Here is a 13,729-nt window from a genome sequence, read left to right on the forward strand (position 1 = left end):
TTACTCAAGACCTTTGTTCATCTTCGGAACACAAATTAAGATGTTTAATAAAATCTGATGGCTCAGTGAGGCTTCCATTGCCAGCAAGATAATTAACACATTCAAATCCCCAGAAAGCTACTAAAGACATATTTAAAACAGTTCATGTGACTAGAGTGGTTCAACCTTAATGTTATGAAGCAATGAGAATACTTTTTGTGCGTCAAAAAAACAAAATAACGACTTTATTCAACAATATGTTGGGCGATTTCAAAAAGACTGCTTCATGAAGCTTTGAAGCTTTATGAATCTTTTTGTTTTGAATCAGTGGTTCGGAGCGTGTATCAAACTGCCAAAGTCACACCCCCCAGTGGTGAATCATTGAAATTTCAAAGCACTTATGACATAATGAAGCCTTGTTCACTGAAAGCATGTGACGCAGAAAAAGTATTCTCGTCGCTTCATAAAATTAAGGTTGAACCACTGTAGTCACATGAACTGTTTTAAATATGTCAATATGTTAAAGAGTTAAAGGTGCCCTAGAACTTTTTTTTAAAAGATGTAATATAAGTCTAAGGTGTCCCCTGAATGTGTCTGTGAAGTTTCAGCTCAAAATACCCCATAGATTTTTTTTAATTCATTTTTTTAAATGCCTATTTTGGGGCATAATTAGAAATGAGCCAATTCAGGGTGTGTGGCTCTTTAAATCTCATGCTCCACGCCCCAAGAGCTCGCGCTTGCCTTAAACAACATAAAAAAAGTTCAAACAGCTAATATAACCCTCAAAATGGATCTTTACAAAGTGTTTGTCATGCAGCATGTCTAATCGCGTAAGTACAGTGTTTATTTTGATGTTTACATTGATTCTGAATGAGTTTGAGGATATGCTCCGTGGCTAACGGCTAATGCTACACTGTTGGAGAGATTTATAAAGAATGAAGTTGTGTTTATGAATTATACAGACTGCAAGTGTTTAAAAATGAAAATAGCGATGGCTCTTGTCTCCGTGAATACATTAAGAAACGATGGTAACTTTAACCACATTTAACAGTACATTAGCAACATGCTAATGAAACATTTAGAAAGACAGTTTACAAATATCACTAAAAATATCATGTTATCATGAATCATGTCAGTTATTATTGCTCCATCTGCCATTTTTCGCTATTGTTCTTGTTTGCTTACCTAGTCTGTTGATTCACCTGTGCACATCCAGACGTTCTGCCCTTGTCTAATGCCTTTCATAATGTTGGGAACATGGGCTGGCATATGCAAATATTGGGGGCGTACACCCCGACTGTTACGTAACAGTCGGTGTTATGTTGAGATTTGCCTGTTCTTCGGAGGTCTTTTAAACAAATGAGATTTATATAAGAAGGAGGAAACAATGAAGTTTGAGACTCACTGTATGTCTTTTCCATGTACTGAACTCTTGAACGAGGTAAATTACATTTTTGAATCTAGGGCACCTTTAACTATCTTGCTGGCAATGGAGGCCTCACTGAGCCATCGGATTTTATCTAAAATATTTTAATTTGTGTTCCGAAGATGAACGAAGGTCTAACGGGTGTGGAACGACATGAGGGTGAGTAATTAATGACAGAATTTTTATTTTTGGGTGAACTAACCCTTTAAAACAGATTATCAAAGGAGTACACTGGACTGACAATGCTGACATCTGTTTTAAACAAGAATGAGCAGAAACAGTCTGACATTGGCTTCCAATTGATTCGCAGTGATCGACCGTGTGAGGAAATGAGCAATCTTGGGAGGAAAGGAAGGAGAAGAAATCAAAGACAAAATCAAATCAAGTCCACACAGTGAGAGAGTGAGAGAAATATCAGCACCGTTTTTGCCGAGATATTTTCAGATGATGCGGATAGTGAAAAGCCATCCACAGGACCAACAGCAGATCAGTGGATTGTGTAGAAAACAGCTGTTTGACAAAGCTGAGAAGGCACTCTTTAAAACCAGTCGACTGCTGTAGGCGGAGTTGAGATCTAGATCGTGGTATAGTGTTTGAGATGACAAAGCAGGGACATTTATCAATGCATAGACAGGAAGTCATTACAACAGGTAAATATTCACTTAAAATGCAGCCTTGATGGAGCCAGTGATGTGTTGTCTTGTTGAAGAGTAATCAAGGAAGCAAACTAAAGATAATGTTTTAATTAGCTACCATCATGACAGCTGAGGCAGGGTATTTCTGCATATCTCATTGGATGCATTATGCTTATTCGCTTTTTTTCCTCATTTCTCTCTCTCCCTCACTCTGCCCTACAATGGCTCCTGTAAATAGGTTAGACTGTGAAAACATGAGAATCTTTGGAAAATGTAATTGCAGGCAAGAGAATTTCACTCCTGCAAACACTTCTGCTCTCGCTTGCATAATTAGCTTGAAGATGCACGTTATATATTAACTAACTATGTGAAACCACGTAAAAGTGATGTTTATCAATGTAGCATGTTGGCACCAAGAGGCTTCACAGGCTATTAATTGTCATAAGCAGTGTGTGAAGCTTTAATCTCAGCCACTGCATGTGTAGCTGAAGTGTCAGACTCTCTTCTGGCTGTATGAATCACCCGAATAGTGATGAGGCCAAGCCAGTGTCATGCTCTCCTTCTCTAATGACTCTGACATATGAGCTTTGTTTCACAGTAACAAGCACCATTGCTACAGCTAGAAATGTCTAATGATGATGTCTGAAAAAAACATTAACCCCCCCTTTTCAATGCCACGTGGTCAATGTGCAGGCCCATAAATCAATCCCCAGCGTTGCGAGTTTGTAAGTGGTTTTGTTTAACAGCTAGCTTGCAAACATCAGAATCCTATAAAGAAACAATGGGTTTATAAATGCTTGTATGCCTCAAAAAGGGGTGAAAATCATAAAGTCTTAATTCTGTTAGCTCAGTGTACAAGCATGAAATTATCACTGCATGGATTATTTTATATTTTAATATTGTAATGCTAAATAGCACCTTTGTAAATTCCTATAAATAAGCATCCAATCATATTTCACCTTAGATTATGGTACACTGTAAACAAATATTTTCATAATTTGTTATCATAACATTTTTTCTTTTGTTAAATCAACAAAACCAATCGCCTTCATTATATTAACTCAAATTTTTAATTTCAATGAACTCAAAATTTTCAAGGCAACCAGGTAACTTACTTTTTTAAGTTAAACCAACAATTCTTTATTTACAGTGTAGATGTGTGATCAATTTCATAACATTACATGTAATGCACAAAATAAATTGTATCACATTTGTCCCCTCTTAGTGTAAGATGATACAGTATCTGACATACTGTATGTTGAAAAAGATAGCTCAATAGAAAGCAATATTATTAAAGAAAAAAACTAAAGAATTCAAAAATAACAAGTCAACCTATTGTTGGAAAAATAAATAAATAAGATAAAAAGGATGGATAAAAGAATAAAAAGGAGAGTACTGTCATTCCAGACCTCAGGTCATTTGCTAATGGAATTTTTTTTTTTTAATAAACCACTAAAGAGATGCATTATTTGTGTGATGTTCTGCCCTCAAAATAGATCCATCTTGATATTAGATTCTGTCATGGTTGAGAGGCAACACAATTTTCCCTTCTTACTTGCGGCGTGACTTTTTGCTTGAATAAGGTGGACTAAAAAGGACTTTTGGTGGCATTTGTCTGGGGAATGAACAGATTGTACAGGTCATTGATAGAAAATGGCATATCGCAGCACAATGAATTGTAGTAGTTGCTTGATGAATGGCACAGTCCAGAGGGTGAGCCTGGTGGACATCAGTCTGAAAATATAAAATAGCTCAAGAGTTTCCTTTTTATTTTATCCATATTGTTCGTTCATATAATAGCTTTATCATTAGCATGACAATAGAAAGAAATTGAGATATGTATGGCTGGGTATACAGTTCACTAGAACAGTGTTGGGTCAGAGTTTCATGCAACAGGAAAAAAAAAAAAAATACTAAACTAAAACTAATCATATAGAGCTTATAAACTATTCAAAGGGAGGAGAAAGTGCTGCCCATCATTTACTGCTGACGTCAACGGTTGTATGTTCAATCAATCTCTACAGTATTTTAGTCCATAATCATCTGTCACTTCCAGATTCCAGCATGTCACACAGTCTGCTCTCATCCTCAAAACAATAAAATATGGCCCAGGCTACAATTAATTTGGGTTCACTTGCTATGAGGATATAACATTAAACAGGATTGGTACTGTGTGGGTCCCGATTTCATCTGTAATTCTGCAAAGTATAATCTAAGTCAAAATCAGTTGAGAACCATTGCACTAAAACAAGTGTCAATTTCAAGAGCGAAATTCAGTAAAATGCGATATAAACACTGAAGTAACAACCATTCTTTTTTCTATTTGCAAATTTGTTTAGTGCAAACACATATTTTAATAAGATTACTAAACAATACTGACATCTAATGCATGATAAATGTGACATAATTATCGCTTTTCCTGCTTAAATAGCAGATAAAATGTTTCTCTTAGAATAAAGATCAAAATAATAACACCATAATCTTCTCAAACAAACGATAAATCTTGCCAAATGAGAGGCTTAGTTATTAAAGGACCGTTTAATAAAGATCTCAGTTTGAACATCATCTTTCTTTGCCATCTGTCTTTAAGTAATCTCTGTCAATGAAAAGGCTGGCAGCATTCTTAGTTTGGCTCGCTATCCTTTACAATGCAGCCAAAAAAAAAAAAAAACTGAAAAACAACTGAGTCCTTAACAGACTAGCACTACGCATATTGTGACTAGAAAACAAACAATACTGTACGAGTGGTCCGATGGTACTAAGTCTAGCACTAAGTCTTATTACAATACAGTTAGGAACACAAAATGCTTCATCATTCAGATTAACAAAATAGGGATGATGGGGTTGGAAGTTTAGTAGAGGAATATTCTGGGTTCAATATAAATTAAACTCAATCAGCAGTATTTATGGATTAATATTAACCAAAAGTTACTGACCACTTGTGCAAAAATCTGGGATACAGTGAGGACTTGCAATGGAAGTGACACGTGTTTGCCGTGTAGTTGAATCCAAGGATGAGATGTGTGACGCAGAATGAACAAATAATCAAATAAAATGAATGTTAACGCAAGACAATGAACAGAGGAGAACTGAGGGCTTAAATACACTGAGGAAGATAATCAATGTAACATCGAACAGGTGTGTAACTAATCATTAACCATGACAATGAATGAATGACTAGGGCTGTGTTCAAAATCGCCCCCATTCGCTATACCCTACCTACATTACTCCAATAATCCACTTGAAGGAGTGAATGATAACGAGTGATTGAATTTGGACACCGAGTGCGCCGGGATGTCACTTTTGTGTACGCCCCCAATATTTGCATATGCCAGCCCATGTTCTCAACATTATGAAAGGCATTAGACAAGGGCTGCCAGTAACATCTGGATCTGCACAGGTGAATCAACAGACTAGGTAAGCAAGCAAGAACAATAGCGAAAAATGGCAGATGGAGCAATAATAACTGACATGATCCATGATATCATGATATTTTTTGTGATATTTGTAAATTGTCTTTCTAAATGTTTCATTAGCATGTTGCTAATGTACTGTTAAATGTGGTTAAAGTTACCATCGTTTCTTACTGTATTCACGGAGACAAGAGCCGTCGCTAACAGTGTAGCATTAGCCGTTACAAAGACTATAGAATAACACAAGACTTGTCACTCATATTGTTTTCAATGGGAGAAAGTGTAACGCGCAATATGGTGGAATAAGTCCCGCCTTCTAAATAAGAGCCAATTGCCGACTGGTAAAGTCATCGCGTCACTGCAGCAGACGTTAGAAGCACCGGTTTCTATAGAAACAGTCAGACGCGCGCCTCTGAAACATGGCAGAAGAGACGCGCATTTAGGTCTGCGCATGCGCATTAGCTTGATCCAGCCTAAAAAATACATTTTTTTTGTCATGATTCGAGCGTTTGGATAAAACATTTATAAGACAGCTGTTGTCAGATTTCATTGGTGATTTCAAATATGAAATGTAATCGTAAGGTTGGCGAACAGTTTTGGAGAATTTGATGTTTCCCCATTCAAAGAGATAGGGCATGATGCCCAGGATGCCTGAGAGGCGTTTCAAAGATGGCCGCCGAGTGAAATGACTTGTCTTAAAGGGACTTTGGCCGTTAGCCACGGAGCACAGCCTCAAATTCATTCAGAATCAAATGCATGCCGCATGCATGAAGAACACTTTGTAAAGATCCATTTTGAGGGTTATATTAGCTGTGTAAGCTTTGTTTATGCACTGTTCAAGGCAAGCGCGAGCTCCGTGGGCGTGGAGCACGAGAATTAAAGGGCCAGTAGCCCTGAATCGGCTCATTTATAATGATGCCCCAAAATAGGCAGTTAAAAAATGAATAAAAAAAAATATATGGGGTATTTTGAGCTGACACCTTAGACTTATATTACATCTTTTTAAAAAAAGTTCTAGGGCAGTAGTAATGAAAAGACTTAAATTCTTAAATTCTGTCATGGAAACTAGCAAGTATAAATGAAAAGCAATTTATACCTGTATCATATTATGCTGCACCCACATTGGACCAATGGTTTGGAAAATGGATGGATGGATGATTCAGCTGTGGGCACCATTGTCTGGCGAGATGTGGGAATTCATTCGGAACGACCCTCACAGTGCATTATGGGTATTATCTAGCTGTTGAGCGTACATCAGTTGTACACTTGTTTTTGTAGTGCATTATGGGATTGAATGAGTGCACTCAAAATGTCCACTATAGTTTCGGACATTACTACAAATATCTGTCCCCTCAAATAGTGCTTTATTTAAGAGTATAGGGGCGATTTCGGACACAGCCTAGACCTCAGGCAAAAGGTGATGTGATGAGCAGGGCGGGCGAGAGCCGTGAGGGAACGGCGCGAGGCTGGTGACACGAGTGATAACGATCTTCAGCTGCGAGTCGCACCGGCCTCGAGTCTCTCATGGAGGAGCTCCGGAAGCATAAAAGGAGGAGCGACGACAGTGAAGGACAAGAGAGGACCAGGCCTGGACTTTGTTTTATGTTTTATTATCTTTGTGTGGCCGGCAGACATCCGCGAGGGTCTGCTGGCATTACTTTCGTTTTGTTCTTTGTTTATTTTATATTAAACTTTGTTTCAACGTTCGCCGGTTCCCGCCTCCTTCTTCCCGTATCTACGAACTGTGTTACAGGTGACAATGAAAACTAATGCTACATTCACGCCATGTTGTAATTACCGTAAATAAAGCTCTGTATGCTTTCGAATCACTCTTGTGGTACTTTGAAGTCATACTCCTATCGGTCTGCACAGTGCCGCTTCAAGTCGAACACACCTGGTACAACTCGTAGCTTACATATTCGTAGCCTACAAGGCGACAAGCTTACAAGTCGAAATTACACGTTTGTAATTACAAGTTTTACAAGCGTGTGAAGGCTTTTTAACAGTTCAGAATCGTAATTACGACATGCGGTGTACGTACCTTTCGACTGAAAACTAAACAAGACAGAACCTTAACATGACCGTGACATGCTGTCGATTGAGCTTGTTTTGTACTGAACCCGGAATATTCCTTTAATTCAAAGACTGGACCTTATGTAAACTACAGTGACTTCCATCTACTTTTGTAACAATTTTGCACTTAAAGGTGCCCTCGAATGAAAAATTGAATTTATCTTGGCATAATTAAATAAGAGTTCAGTACATGGAAATGACATACAGTGAGTCTCAAACTCCATTGTTTCCTCCTTCTTGTGTAAATCTTATTTGTTTAAAAGACCTCTGAAGAACAGGCGAATCTCAACATAACACCGACTGTTACATAACAGTCGGGGTGTACACCCCCAATATTTGCATATGCCAGCCCACGTTTCCAACATTATAAAAGGCATTAGACAAGGGCAGTCAGTATTATTGTCTGTGCACAACCAAATCATCAGACTAGGTAAGCAAGCAAGAACAATAGCGAAAAATGGCAGATGGAGCAATAATAACTGACATGATCCATGATAACATGATATTTTTAGTGATATTTGTAAACTGTCTTTCTAAATGTTTCGTTAGCATGTTGCTAATGTACTGTTAAATGTGGTTAAAGTTACCATCGGTTATTACTGTATTCACGGAGACAAGAGAGCCGTCGCTATTTTCATTTTTAAACACTTGCAGTCTGTATAATTCATAAACACAACTTCATTCTTCATAAATTTCTCCAACAGTGTAGCATTACCCGTTAGACACGGAGCACTATCAAACTCATTCAAAATCAGAAGTAAACAATATAACAGTATACAATACTCACATAATCCGACGCATGCATGCCGCATGCATGACGAACACTTTGTAAAGATCCATTTTGAGGGTTATATTAGCTGTGTAAACTTTGTTAAGGCACAGTTTAAGGCAAGCGCGAGCTCTGTGGGCGGAGAGCACGGGATTTAAAGGGGCCGCAGCATAAAATCGGCGCGTTTATAATGATGCCCCAAAATAGGCAGTTAAAAAAATTAATAAAAAAAAATCTATGGGGTATTTTGAGCTGAAACTTCACAGACACATTCAGGGGACACCTTAGACTTATATTACATCTTTTAAAAACATAATCTAGGGCACCTTTAAGTGCTCATCTTGCATGCAGTACCATTTAACAACTTGCTGTCATCAATATTTTGATTTATTAAAAGAGGAAAGGACTACTAATTAATCTATGAGGAGAAGCAAATTATCTGCTATTTATCAATGCACTATGTCACTTTTGTTGTTGAAGAAGTAATTTCAAATGTTTACAACAGTCTCAGGGCTGTTTGTACTCTTGAAGTTCTGTTAACTCGCCCTTAATCGAATGGTTGATCTCACTTATTTCCTGAGATATAAGAGTAATTGAATGGCAGTTAGGGCAGCAGTGGGGATTCGATTCACTCTAGGGGAATAGCCAAGGCAGAGTCAACAAGGAAGTGTTCAAATGACCTACTGAAACAGGGCCAAGGTCTTGCTGCTGCCCATGAAACTGTTTATTTACTTATTACTTGCTTCAGTTTCTTTCAAAGTTGTTTGAGATATTTGGTATTTTCTATAACAGGTATTCCTGAATAAAACAATTGTCTTGGTAAACATTATCAGTAATTTAACTAAGAGTGGTGTCTTTGGCAACATCAAGGACAGAAGTCAAGCCTGCTGATTTAAATTAAGCTTTTATCTAATGTGCCCATCACCTTTAGCAAAAGGAGAAGTCTTATAGGACATACTTCATTCACTGAATACTGGTGCAGTAAATTAACCAAATCCCACTGCAGAAGTGTCAGGTAATGATTTCCCTAATTACTCTTTAATTCAATTTCAGAATATATTGACACCCTTCAGTGCCTTTTGCATCTCTTTTCCCCCTCGCTTTGCGCTCTATCTCCTTCTCTCAGGCACGCACAAACATACAACTCCCATTCTTTCTCTGAAGAGACACCAGACTCCTTTCATGCATGACTTGTTACTGTTATAACTCTTTATTTCTTTTATGGTTCATGACCTCTTGCCAGCTTTGCTGCAGTGCAACAATATCTTTATTGCAAAAAAAAATAAAAATAAAAATGTGCCAAGTTGGCAATAGAAAGAACAGAAATCTTTCTACCCTGTGCACTATGTATTCTTCATATGTGTGTGGTCATAAGCGTTGGGCAAAAATCAGAATTTAGGAAGTGGCTCCTATTCACTGGGTTAAAAATTCAATTGAATTGGCCAGACCCGCACAGACCGGATTAGACAGAGAGGAGGAAAACATTAGTGAATTGCAATTCAACATAGTCACACAAAAGAGGAATTTAATTTCAGTTTTATTAGTTAGTTTCACTACAAATATATATATATATATATATATATATATATATATATATATATATATATTTTATCAACCATTTAGGCATATTTTTTTAACAGAGAAATAAAATTACTCTCTTAAAAGTTCAAGTTTTAAGTGTTCAATGCAGCACCAAAATGTTCACCACATAGCTTTCAAATGATTAAAAAAAGTTAAAAAAAAAATATACTTACATTTGAATATCTTGATTATGTATTATTCATTACGTCTCTCTGGCATATGGAACTGAAACTTTTTCTAATACTGACCATTGTCCAACGCTGTATAGCCGCTCATCCTGGTAACTGAAACAGACGCCACTTTCTTATATGCCATACCACCACAGATTCTCTCCAGTCTTGTTAACGCAATGCCCAGTCTAAACTGTTCACTTTAAGGGGTAGATTTTAAACCACGGCTGTATTTTACTGATGCAGTTGCATTATACTGTATGTCTTTTTGGTGTTTAACATTTATTATAGTAAAATGTATATTTCCATACAGCATTTTGCTGCTAGGTAAAATATCAGAGTGTCTATTTACACCAAGTGCAAATAACCCACCTTGTTGGCAGATGCTATTTACACTATCTCCGCCCACCATGTCTGGTTGAGCCAGACCAAATTACAAAAGAAATTCCGCTGGTTACTGGAGCATTGTCTTGGAGAGTAAGGCAGTGTTAACTTTTGACACAACCGACCCGAGTTCAAATCTTTTTCCGAACTCATTCTTCTCCCTTTTCCCATCACATATCAGCTAAGAGATGCATTTATTTTAAATAAAAAATTAAGTAAAAATTCAAAAAGTGGTTCCCACTGATTCGAAACAAAAGATTCGTAAAGCTTCAAAGCAGTGTGTTGCAATTGGCCATTACTATATATTATTGAAAAGTCGTTATTTTGTTTTTTTGGCGTATTCTCGTCGCTTTATAATATTAAGGTTGAACCACTGTACTCAAATGAACTGTTTTAAATATGTTTTTAGTACCTTTTTGGACATCTGAAAGTGTTAATTGTCTTGCTGTCAATGGAGGCCTCACTGAGCCATCGGATTTCATCAAAAATATCTTATTTTGTGTTCCGAAGATGAACAAAGGTCTTACGGGTGTGGAACGACATGAGAGTGAGTAATAAATGACATAATTTGAATTTTTGAACCCTTTAAGTTTTAAATTGAACTGATAAGGGAAACGACTAATAATATTTCAAAAAAGTTTGATGCAACATTTCAAAGCTTTAGATGTGCATACAAACTACATTTACAGCAGTTATTGGAATGTCTTTGAATTTCATTCCGTAGTTCTACTTTCTTAAAATGAATAAATGTGAATTATAATGCACCCTGTCTGCTAACTCAATTCAAATTCAGGAAAAGCATTCTCAATTTAATTCTTCATGGCACACAATGCTGATGATACCTTCCCCTGATTAGGAACAAATGTCCCTGCAAGGAACATCACACAACGGGAGAAGTTGCAGTTAGCCGCAGGGTACATTAGCATGGAAGTGAGACAGAGAGAGAGAAGTCATTGTTAGGATAGCACACAATATGTTTTCTTCACCTAAACTATTGTGAGAGAAATTAGCATAATGCTGGCCTGGCGAGGATTTTTCTAAAAAAGGGGGGAAGGCACTGCAGTGAGAAGGAACAGAGGAACAGATCAGGACTTAGAGCTGGAACAGGTGCAAATGCACAGCACAAAGAAGGCAAACAGAGGAGTCAGTGTTCAGCTCTGTCAGAGGAGTGAAATATTTAAGGGATTTGGAAACAGTGAGCGTTCTTAGGCCCCCCCAGCCATCACTGTAGACTGCTGTGCTTGGCCAGAAAAAAAAAAGCAACTGAGGGAATGGCAAAGTCTGTGTGATTCTGTGTCCCTCCTAGACCCAAGCGCCCTAAAACCAACACATATGATTGATCTTGCATGCTTTTAAAAAGTAAGCTGTTGTCTTTCTTGCAGGGTTAGATGAAATGTCAAATTCTTTAAGACAGGTTCATGTAAAATGCATTTTCTTAACATCTCTATTTTGCAAGCATTGTGTGTCTTTGCTTCTCACAGTCCGCCTTTTATTCCCTGCATGTGTGCAGAATTAAAAAAGCTTTACACCTAAAGAAATACAAAACTCACATGAGAGTATGCTAGTAAGTTTCCTAATCTATCTATCTATCTATCTATCTATCTGTCTGTCTGTCTGTCTGTCTGTCTGTCTGTCTGTCTGTCTGTCTGTCCGTCCGTCCGTCCGTCCGTCCGTCCGTCCGTCCGTCCATTTTAACAGGCATACAAGTTTTTTTGTTTGTTTTGTTTTTGTCCACAATGCATGTCCATCTATCCATCCATCTGAATCCAGTTTAACAGGCATAAAAGGTTATTCATTCATTCATTCATTCATTCCAACAGTGCATGTAGTAATAACATCTACCAGCAGGGGCTCATGCTAACCAGCTGTCCAGTGCTAGTTTTCCCATTAACTTTTTTTTTTTTTTTTTAAATTCATTGATCATGTTTCATACTTGTTGAGCTTCTATTTAGAAATTAAAATAAAATAGCTTTTTTTTTTGCATGCTCTCAGTCTTTTAAAACTCACAGAACAGCACAATGAAACACTTGAATGAATGCATTACCTCACTGAAATTCAATGACATTAAACATATGTAATTAACCGAATAAACATTTAATTAAACGTATTAAAAGTATTTAATTAAAAGTATTCATAAATTCTTGTGTCATTTTGAATTATTTGTCATTTACATGAAGCATATGGTAACACTTTACAATAAGGTTCCATCTGTTAACATTATCCAACTACAATAGTTAACACGAACTAACAATGAAAAACACTTCTAAATGGTTTGTTAATCTTATATACTTATATACTTGTACTTATGTAGTGATTAAAACACATTTAATAGAAAGAAATAAAGGAGTGAGTTCATTAGGGCCCGAGCACTGATGGTGTGAGGACCCTATTGTAATTGCTTGGTCAATTATTCTTCTTCTCCAAAATGAATTGCATTTTTGAGGGCCTAAACATGCTCGAAAACTTTGCACATGCATCAGAAGTGGTCAAAATGTACGTCTGATATGGGTTTCAGAATTAGGTGTGGCAAAATGGCTTGATAGCGCCACACCTACAAAATTTCAATTAAATGCCATTCATGCTACATTTCACGGACAAGTATGAAATTCGGTAGACACATGTAACAGCCCAATACCTTAAAAAAAGTCCTGGGTGCAAAATCTGAAAACCCAACAGTAAGTGAGATATTTGGAATTTTCTGTTTTTGCCATTTCCAGACATTGTACTTTAAGGAACTCCTCCTAGAGCTTTAATCAGATCAACATAATATTTGGTCAGTCTAATCTAAAGGCCTTTGTGACGCTAAATTGCGAAGATCTTGAGTTTACTCTGAAGACGTGTCCATAGCGGCCTGACAAAATTTGATGTTTCGCCATGAAACAGGAAGTTGTTGTAACTCAGGCATACAATGTCCGATCTGCCCCAAACTTCACATGTTTGAGAAGAGTTCTGCCCTGAACACATCTTCATGACAATATTCAGTTATAGTAATAGCGCCACCCATTCACAATAGGAAGTGATGTGTTTAACACTGTGATGCACTACTAGCAACATACTAAAATATGCAGTTGAGTACTAAACATACTTCAAACATTCTAAAACATGCTAGCAACACTTAGCTGAGTGCTAAAGCATGCTATTAATGTCATGAAACAGGAAGTTGTTGTAACTTAAGCATACAATGACCCATCTGCATCAAACTTCACGTTTGATAAGTGCCCTGACCTGAAGACATGCCAAAATTTAGTTATAGTCATATCGCCACCAGCTGGTAGCAAGAAGTGTGGCAAACACAAATG

General features: G+C 37.2%; 1 protein-coding gene across 1 annotated transcript in view; it reads right to left on the reverse strand.

Annotated features, from left to right (window-relative positions):
• brinp3a.1 (bone morphogenetic protein/retinoic acid inducible neural-specific 3a, tandem duplicate 1) overlaps nt 1-5,111 on the reverse strand; it is a 45,601-nt gene extending 40,490 nt beyond the window's left edge. The window contains exon 1 of the mRNA XM_048200070.1: nt 4,977-5,111. The gene's annotated coding sequence lies outside the window, so the exon portion shown is untranslated. The remainder of the gene's footprint in view (nt 1-4,976) is intronic.
• Nucleotides 5,112-13,729: the final 8,618 nt, after the last annotated feature.

This window comes from Megalobrama amblycephala, linkage group LG8 (assembly GCF_018812025.1).
Source record: "Megalobrama amblycephala isolate DHTTF-2021 linkage group LG8, ASM1881202v1, whole genome shotgun sequence".
NCBI classification, from domain to species: Eukaryota; Metazoa; Chordata; class Actinopteri; order Cypriniformes; family Xenocyprididae; genus Megalobrama; species Megalobrama amblycephala.